Here is a 9,515-nt window from a genome sequence, read left to right as displayed (position 1 = left end):
AAGTAACAAATGTGACACACACAACTTTTTGGTGGATTTCACACATCGGATGCGCAGCAGTACGACAACGTGAATCAGTTGATAAAGAGGCATACTCAGGGAGGTAGTCAACAAGTTCGGTGTTGGTATTACATGTTGGAAACGACGCCTGTTGTAGGAACCAGAAGCACCGGAGAGGTTACATGATTTAGCACACCAAGGGAGGCGGCTTGAAAACTTCATCTGCACAAGTTTACTAGAGATTCGACGATCCTGAACTGCGGGGTGTTACCACCTTTTCCATCACCAGCTTCTAGTCCAAGAGTGTGTGCCACCTTATCTTGGAACGATGCCTATTATGACAGGGAATTTCTTCCTTTTCTCCCATAATAGTTTTATTTTATTTTATTGTTTTTTTCTTTACTTTTACCCTACTCCCGAGGGTGTTTCCACCTTTTCTCCCATGACGGATATATTTGTATTTTTTCTTTTTCTTTCTTATTGTATTTGAAGCATCAAATGGCAGGAACACCAAGTATTAGAACCATCCTCGCCACCTCTGTTGTATCAGATGGAAGGGAAGCCAAGGAGGAGGAGAAGGTGGCGGCAAGGGGCTATCAGGACAAAATCATAGCATCAAAGATCAACAAGAGGGTTATCGTGAATATTAGGTAAAGGCATATCGACCTTTGTACAAGGAATGAGGAAGCTATCAATGGTGATTGTCAGGATCCCCAAGGGGGGTAATACTTCTTGAGGCGATAGCCATTTGTAAGGAGGGATCATTTGAAGCATTGACTGTCTTGACTGTCTCGACGTAGACTGGGTCTCGACTTAGACTGAAGCCATTTGGATTGATGGCAAGTACCTTATAAGGACCCATCTAGCATTGTTGAAGCTTGCTTGGTGGAAACTTGCCAAATTAAGAATCATAAGCGAGGACTAAGTCACCTTCTTTGAACTCTTTCTGCTTGATGAAGTTGTCATGATAGACCTTTTTGCGAGCTTATGTGGCTTCCATGCACTATAGGGCCATCCTGTGGAACTCATCAAGACACTCCAAGTGCAAGAGATGGCGTTGTAGGGACTTTGCATCTCCCAAGTGTTCATTGATTCCCGTGTGCAAAGAGGGTAGCTCGAGTTCAACAAGAAAGATGACTTTTTTTCCATACACCAACTGGAAAGGAGTTTGTCTTGTAGCTGTCTTATGGGAGGTTCTACACGCCCAAAGGGCCTCTATAAGTCGATCATCCCAATCACAATGATGTGCGGCTATCGTTCTAGTCAGAATCAAACAGAGGATGTGATTGGTAACTTCAACTTGGCCATTGGGTCTGGGGTAATAGGGTGTGGACTTACAATAATGAATCTTGTAGAGTTTTGTCAACTCTTCCATGATCTTATTAAGGAAGTGGGCACCTCGGTCATCACTGATGAGCTCTAGGGGATTGCCAAAATGGGTGATAATGTTTTTGCATAGGAATAAGGCCATGCTATTACCATCATCCCGCTTCATAGTGTTAGCTTCACACCACTTCATTACGTAGTCTGTACAGACCAAGATGTATTTATTCTGCTTCCTTCTGGTTGGCGGATCAATGGAGCCCACAAAATTAGTTTCCCACTTCCTGAATGCCTTTAGGGGAAGAATACGTTGGAGGGGCATGGCACTAGATTTGGTAGGCTTCCCCATTTGCTAACAAGCATCACATAATTTGTAGTAGTCATAGGCATCCTTATAGAGGGTTGGCTACCAATATCCTGCAAGTAAGGCCTTTCTGGCTGTCGCTTCTCTTGCAAAGTGTCCACCATAGGGCTCGTCATGGCATGATTCCAATACTATGCTAATCTCTTCCCCTGCAACACATTTGCGCAAGACTTTGTCCTTGCCTTTCTTGTACAGAGCACCTCCTAACAAGATGTAAGGGTTTGATTCCAATAGAAGCTTCTTCCTCTCATGGCTCGAGATACCCGAGGGATACTATTGGGTTGCTAGGAGGTTGGCTATGTCTGCGTACTGTGGGGTAATTGTTTTGACTAGAAAAAAGGAAGCATCAGGAAGGTTGGGATCACCTTGCTCTTCTTCATCATCACTTTGAGGGATTCGCGAAAGGTGATCAACTAGAACATAAGAGCGACTGGGTTTGGTAACCACTTCAAAGTTGAACTCTTGAAACAAAAGTAGCCATCTCATCATTCTTCTCTTCACGTCAGCCTTGTTCATCAGGAAAGACAAGGCTTTATGGTCCACATAGAATTTGAAATGCGTCGACAACAGATAATATCGGAACTTCTCCAAAGCAAACACCATTGCTAGACACTCAAGCTTTGTCACTGTGTAATTTCACTCTCTATCGGTTACTTTTTGGCTTGCATAATAGATTGGTTGATCTAACTTAGAGGGGCCCTTTTGGCATAAAATTGCACCTAGTCCTTCAATTGATGCATTAGTGCGCACATGGAATTCCTTCATCCAATCAGGAGTCTGCAGAATGGGTGCATCAATCAAACACTGCTTCAGAGTGTTGAACACTTTGTCACAATCATTAGTCCATGTAAACTCAACATCTTTCCTCAAAAGTTTATGAAAAGGGGCTACATTCACCGCAAAGTGTGCAATGAATCTTTTATAATAGTCCACATGGCCAAGAAAGACCCTTAATTACTTAAGGTGGGTTGGCATTGTTAAGGCGGAAATCTTCTCAATCTTAGTAGGATGATCTGTTGCTATCCCTTGTGCAGAGACAATGTGACCTAGAAGAACTCTTGATGAGATGCCAAAGATACATTTGTTAGGGTTGAGAGAAATCCCATAATCTCAACATCTATCAAAACATTGATCCAGGTGTCTCCAATGCTCACGAATTAGGCTATAGACACAGTAGTCATCGATATACACCTCAATGAAATCATGTAAATAGTTATGAAAGGCAGCTATCATCACTTGTTGGAAAGTAGCAGGAGCATTACAGAGCCCAAACGGCATTAGTCTGTAAGCATAGGTCCCCATTCAGTTGTGAAGGTTGTTTTGGATTGGTCTTCTTCTGCAATTTGGACTTGGTTGTATCCATTGAATCCATCCAAGAGGGAATAGAGCTCATGGCCTACCACTGTGTTCAACAGTTGGTCTATGAATGGGATAGGGAAATGATCCTTCTTCGTCTTGGAATTCAGCTTTCGAAAGTCCACACATATTCAAGTTTTCCCATTCTTTTTGGGTACTACCACAATGGGCGAAACCAATTCATTGTTAGCCACTGGATAAATGAACTCAGCTTCAAGTAGCTTCAATAATTCGGCCTTCACCAGAATAGAATAATTGGGATTCATACACCTCTATCTTTGCCTCACAAGTTTGGCATGAGGCTCTAGGTCGATGTGGTGTTGGAAAACTGTGGGATCAATCCCCTTTAGATATTTATATGACCATCAATTGATGTTCGTGACTGCTTCAGGGTAAAGATCTGAATCCTTCAAGGGAGGGGTCTCATCTTTTGATGATGCATTGGAACTATTGTTGTCTTTTAATGGAGGCTTAGCTTGCTCTCTGGGAGGGTGAAAGGGTATCATTAAGGTTTCGAGTTTGGGCTGGGGATGAGTTACTTCTTGGCTCGAGGATTCTTCTTCTAAAGATGCATCCAAGAACATCACATAATAGGAACTTTTTGCATTTTGTTTGAGATACAGGGCTGGGGGTTGTTGGCAAGGTGCATCATCATCATCTTCTTTAAGGAAGGGTAACTTTGGACGAAAAGAGCCACTGCCAAAGGAAGGCCTATTCTTCTTAATCCATTTCTTAAAAAGTCTTTGCTCATGACATGACTCATAAATCAGTCCAAAGCGTACCACAATCATTCTATCGAATAGAAATGGATTTTTTGCTTTTGAGGCTTTAGGAACTTCAAGAACTTCTTCCTCATCTTTGCCTTTTGTAAGTAGGATAGATCCTTCTAGCTCGCTTTCATAATCTTCTTCTACATTATCACCTTCGTCCTCTTCAAATTTTATTTCTACATCTACAAGCGCTTTGTAAGAGAAGAACAAGCTCTTTATTCTGTCTTTGTCTATGTCATTGTCTTTGGCTCTGCCTTTGTTATTGCCATGTAACAGGGAGAACAATACATCCATGCTTCTATCTCATTGTCAGGGGGATTTCAGAAGTCAATTCGGGTTCGAGATGGAGGTATTCACCCATAGACAAAGACTTTACTTCCTTCGGTATAACTTGCTTACAGTGCCCACTGTTAGGGATTGTGCCTCTGTTTTCTTGGGAAAGATCTATTTGAAAACCTCTTCGTCTCTTGATATACCATCTGTTACTTCATTAGAGGAGTTGGTTACGACTTCGGATGTGGATCCATTGCCTTTTTGTGATCCATACAACTTCAACACCACTTTGTTGGGTCCTCTGCCGAGGGTTAGGGTTTCTTTGAACCATGCCCTCCTTGCTCTTGCTTCAAAAAGACAAGGTTTTCCCAACAACAGAGGGTATGAGGTCCTGTAGGAATTTGATTTGACCACCAAATATGTCAGCCAATAGTCTCTTCCTGCGAGGGTTGTCTTTACATACGAGAGGATGTCCAATGGTTTGATTCTGCTCTACTTTGCCAATATGATAAGCCACTCTATAGGTTGCATTCCTTGCAATCCTAGATCCTTCATTGTCACATCTGTCATTATATTTACTGATGAGCCTCCATCAATCAATGCATTTGTAATAAAGCACCCTTCAATCCATACACCAATCTCTGGGGTTCCAGGATTTAGGAAGGTGTTATCCATATCTACTTCCTTTATGGGTTCAGAGGCTCTGTTGGACTTGATCGCCAGAGAGGGTACAATTCTTAAGCCTCTTCTTCTAGTCACTATGCTTTTAAATTTCTTTCAAGAGACAACATCAACAACTGTCGAAATGTTAAGTTTGGTTTCAAAGTGTCTAGATCTTTGACCAAATCATACTCTTTGCTAAGATCCATAGGCTTTTCCAATTGGCTGGGAAATGGGCCCATGCCCACTTTTATCTTCTCTTTTTCTTCTAGGAGCAGCAACATTTGCACTTCTTCTTTGTGAGGAGGTCCTTCCGCATCCTCTATTTCCTGGACCTTTGGTCCTGTCTCTGCAACTGTCTCTATAGCTCTCTGTGGCTCTGTAATGCTCTGTACTTCATTGTTCTAGACTGCATTTTTTTGCTTTTCCCAAGGAAGGTTGAACTTCACAATCTTGGCAAAGGAACATCTCTTTTGGAGTTACAGGTTCTCTTTTCTTTGCACGCGTTATGACGGCCACATCCAATTCCACCAAATTAGAAGTGGGTTCTTGGGTCTTTTGTTGGGTATCAGAAGTAGATTTCATAGAGGTTTGAGTTAGATAATCTTTTTAGTGTGGCCTTCTCCTTTGCATCGATTCCATAAGGTCTTGTAACCCATAGACCTTCTAGGATTTGGACAATTTGGTGATATATGACCCTTTTCCCCACATCTCTAACACTCCACTTCTGATCTCTGGCCACCGCCAGAGACATCCGTCCTCTGTAACTTATTGAGGGAAATCTTCTTGGACTAAAATTAGTACCAAACTCCCTAAGCTTTGGTCCAATGTCGTGCATTGTCATTTTGGATTCTAGCAAGTTGAATCTTGTGTCTTCATCTTTCTATCTTCATTCGTGCATCTCTTTCAGAGAGCATATATCCTCTATATGGTTCTTCCTCAAACAGTACAAAAAGAAGGCTCCAAGAATGGTTGGTTTTCGGGTTTATTCAGTGGCTAAATGTCTTTCTTGATGGCACTTTCCGTACCATGTATTAGAACGTATCACATCTCTCCCACCTTTTGTAGGAGTGGATATATTGGTGGTATTCACCTTCAGTATCTGTACCTACTCTGTAATCATATCCATAAGCTCTTTCTTGATACTTGCCACTGAGTTGGATAGGTAGTCCTTTATATTTTCACCCCCTGAAGTACTTGCAGTATGGTTTTGGGAAGATCCTGTAATTACTACATACACTGGTTGGGTTGATCTAGGAGGTCCTCTGTTCTAGTTCTGATTTAGAGCTCCTCTTGAGACTTGGGGTTGTTGATTTCAGTGGATAGGATTCCACTGTTGTTGAGTTGCCATTGGAGGAACTATTTGAGACCACTGCTATTGTGGTTGAACCACGATTCTTGAGACTTGGGGTTGTTGATTCCAGTGAGTAGGATTCCACCATTGAGTCGCCATTGGAGGAACTATTTGAGACCACTGCTATTGTGGTTGAACCACAATTTGAGGCATTGTTATATGCAACCATTGTGCATTAGGTGCATTATACTGTGGCATTATTTGCATCTGGGGATAGGGGTAGGGAACTGTCCCTAGGGCTGCATTTGGTGGGTATACCATTCCTGGTGGCATGGAAGACTCCTCTTCTTGAAGTCATTAACAACCTTACTTCAATTTTGTCATACAATCTTGCACCTTCCGCTACAGATTGTAGATGAACTAGTCTTCTCAATTCCATGAACTTGTGAACTTCCCATTTTAGGCCTCTGAGGAACACTCCTTTTTGGATGCCTTCATCCAAATGATGATTGGTCCATCTCTTTAGAATGTATTAAATTTGCAAGACATAAGCTTCTACTCTTTCTCTAAAGGACTGACTTAGGTTCATGAACTCCTATTGTATCCACTCTTCAAAACCTTCACGCCTAAATTTAGTGAGGAAGGTCAACTTCAAGTCATCCTATGTGCCAAAATTTCCTAATGCTTGTCTTTCATACCACTGAAGCACCGCACCCTTGAAAGTGGCGGGGAATATTGCTAACCAATGCTCAGGGGTTCTGGCATTGTTAGCCACACATGCTACCATAAACTCTGCTATATGAAGATCATGATCTTCATTGTACTCTCCCTTAAAAATTGGCAAATGGAACTATATTTGCTAGCATGTCATCAATATTTCCACGATGAACTTGACTAGGAAGGGGACCTTGAGTCGCCATGAGGACTTCTATAAAGAGTGCTTTTAAGGTACCAAAGGAGCCTTTTGTTGCAAGCTTGTTCTTGGCCTTGATTTTTTCCTTCTCTCTTCTCACGTACATTTGGACTCGTTCTAGTGCTTGCCTCCTGATTGCATCATTCATCAGGGGGTTTGGTCCAATCAGGTGGTCTATACTCAACAGAACAGAATCAGATAGAGCTCCAATCTCTGTGGGACTCTCTAGCTAATATTTTTTCTACTTCCTTCTTCTCCACGTCTCTGAATTTAGCCTTCAAACCACTATAGAGGGGGAGAAATTCTATTCTGAAGGTGCCAAAACTCATTCTTAGGAGGATCCTTGTTGTGCCATCATCATAATAATGCCAGCTTTTGATGGTTTCAATAGTGTATGTTGTAAAGAACACTCTATCTAGCAACTTCCAGTGGATTGCTAATTGAACAAATAGGAGATTGTCAGTGCACCAGGCATCACACATGTCCTACTATTGAGCATCTACAAATAAATTCCAACTTCTTTCTTTCTTGTTTTCGTGAACCTCCATTGACCACGAATCCTAAAGCTTATTCACGATCTCCCACTTGATGATGTCTGGAAAATTCTCAATGAATGCCAAATCTTCCATGGATGGTCATTCTCTCTATTTCTGCTCTTTAGTTTGTTCCCAAATGATTTGCCACCAAGATGCAAGTTTTTGTTGCTTCAACAAGATGAGGAAATAGTCCACCACATAGAGCCTGCATCATGATGATAATATGTTTCCGCCATTGTGGAATGAACTTGTGAAAAGTGGCTTTGGAAATGAGAATCTCCAATTCTTAAGTGGTAGAAGGAACTTTGCAAGAATCCATTGAATTCTTCTCTCCTTGGCAATGCCATTTCCCTCATTTTCGACCTTTTGTAATTCTTGTTGATGGCAAGTTTCCCCGGCTACACATAAAAAACATGGAGCCTCGAGAGAAACACCAAGGAAAAGGGGTTTCTATTGTAGGAAAATCTATCTTGTAATATCAACAAGCTTTTGTTTCATTCTTTAGAGAGCCACAACAAGGAAAAGAACACCACTAGCAAGAAATCTTCACGCGTCATCATAGAAACAATTCTCCCACGATTTTATCTTCAATAAAATTCATCATTTTCTTCATATTCTTCATAGAATTCATCAACCAAGAAAGAGAACACAAGAGAAATACCACTTTGAATGGAAAAATATCACATAGTATTCATCTTCATTGTCTTCTTAGTTTTCTCTCACAGCCTTTCATAGAAAGATACATTATTTAGCATAGAATTGGCTATCTTTGACTCTCTCTTTTTATCTCAATCAATAATACATCATCTTCTCACTACAATACTTAATAATCACTCATAATACTCATTCTTTGGTCGTGGATGCCCCTTCCAAAAGGTTTGTTTGATATGAAAGGTTGTAGAGGTGAGCTCAAGCTTACAACTGCCAAGACCCATGAACTGCTTATTGTTTCAAGCGTTCTAAGCCAAGCGCTAATGGCTACCTCTCACATAGCCGATGCGCTATCTATCTCCGAGTGTAGTGAGCTTACCTCCATGCCTGATCAAGTTGCTTCATCTCCTAAGCACTTTGGTAGCTCCACGATCCAAGTGCAAGCTTCAAGCAAGCTCCATCCTTAAGCTCCACGCTTCAAGCTCCATTGCCCTGAGCAAGACAAGAGAAGAGAAGAAGAGAGGAGAGGATGGAGAGCTTCTCCACCATGGTCCCTCACCCCTCACAAACTCACTCCCTCACACTCCCTTTCTCAAGCACAAGCTCACTCCCTCACACTCTCACACTCCCTCTCTCAAGCACAAGCTCAAGCAAGAAAGTAAGAAGAAGAAGAAAAAGAAGAAGAAGAAGAAGAAGAAGAAGAGAGCTACTTTTGGCCACACACAAGAATGAGCTTCTCATCTACTTTTCAACTTTATATACAAAACCCTAAATCCCTTTTGGGTAATGATCCCCTTATTATCTTTTTTACATGGCTAGACCCTTTTTTCCATTGTCCTCCTATCTTCTTAGCTTCCTTCCTACCGCCCATCTACTTTTACAATTTGCACAGGTGAGAGCCCGTGCAGAGGCTCTTAAAATAAGTCATGGTGTGTCTTGGGCTCTTTTACAAAAGTGTTGACATGCACTTTTTCATGTGCACCTTTCTCCTTGATTTAGGACTTTTATGCACTTATTGTGTTTCTAGATTCTTCTTGGTGTGCCTTCGTCTTCCATTTCATTTTTGCCTTGGCTTTGTCTTCTGCTTTAGATTTTTTGGATTTTCCACCTTGTTCATTTGAGGATTAATTTTCCTCCTTCCTAGACGAGTGCCAGTCCCATGGCACTCACAGTCATAGATAGCGGGCTTTGGTATGCATCAAAGACATGGGTGGAAGGGGCAATTGTGGTTTGCCTTGGAGGAGTTTTAGTGGTGGTGCGGCGGTGGGGGCACACTGTGGGCGTGGGTGACTAGTGGTAGGGTTGTTGGAGCTAGGGATAAAGTTGTTCGGTGTTGGGAATTGCATTGGTGTGACTGGCACAGGTGGTGGTGTGT

This window comes from Lygodium microphyllum, chromosome 21, assembly GCF_053477565.2.
Source record: "Lygodium microphyllum isolate KBCC chromosome 21, Lygodium_microphyllum_v1.1.10, whole genome shotgun sequence".
NCBI classification, from domain to species: Eukaryota; Viridiplantae; Streptophyta; class Polypodiopsida; order Schizaeales; family Lygodiaceae; genus Lygodium; species Lygodium microphyllum.
Note: the sequence above shows the minus strand (reverse complement) of the source record.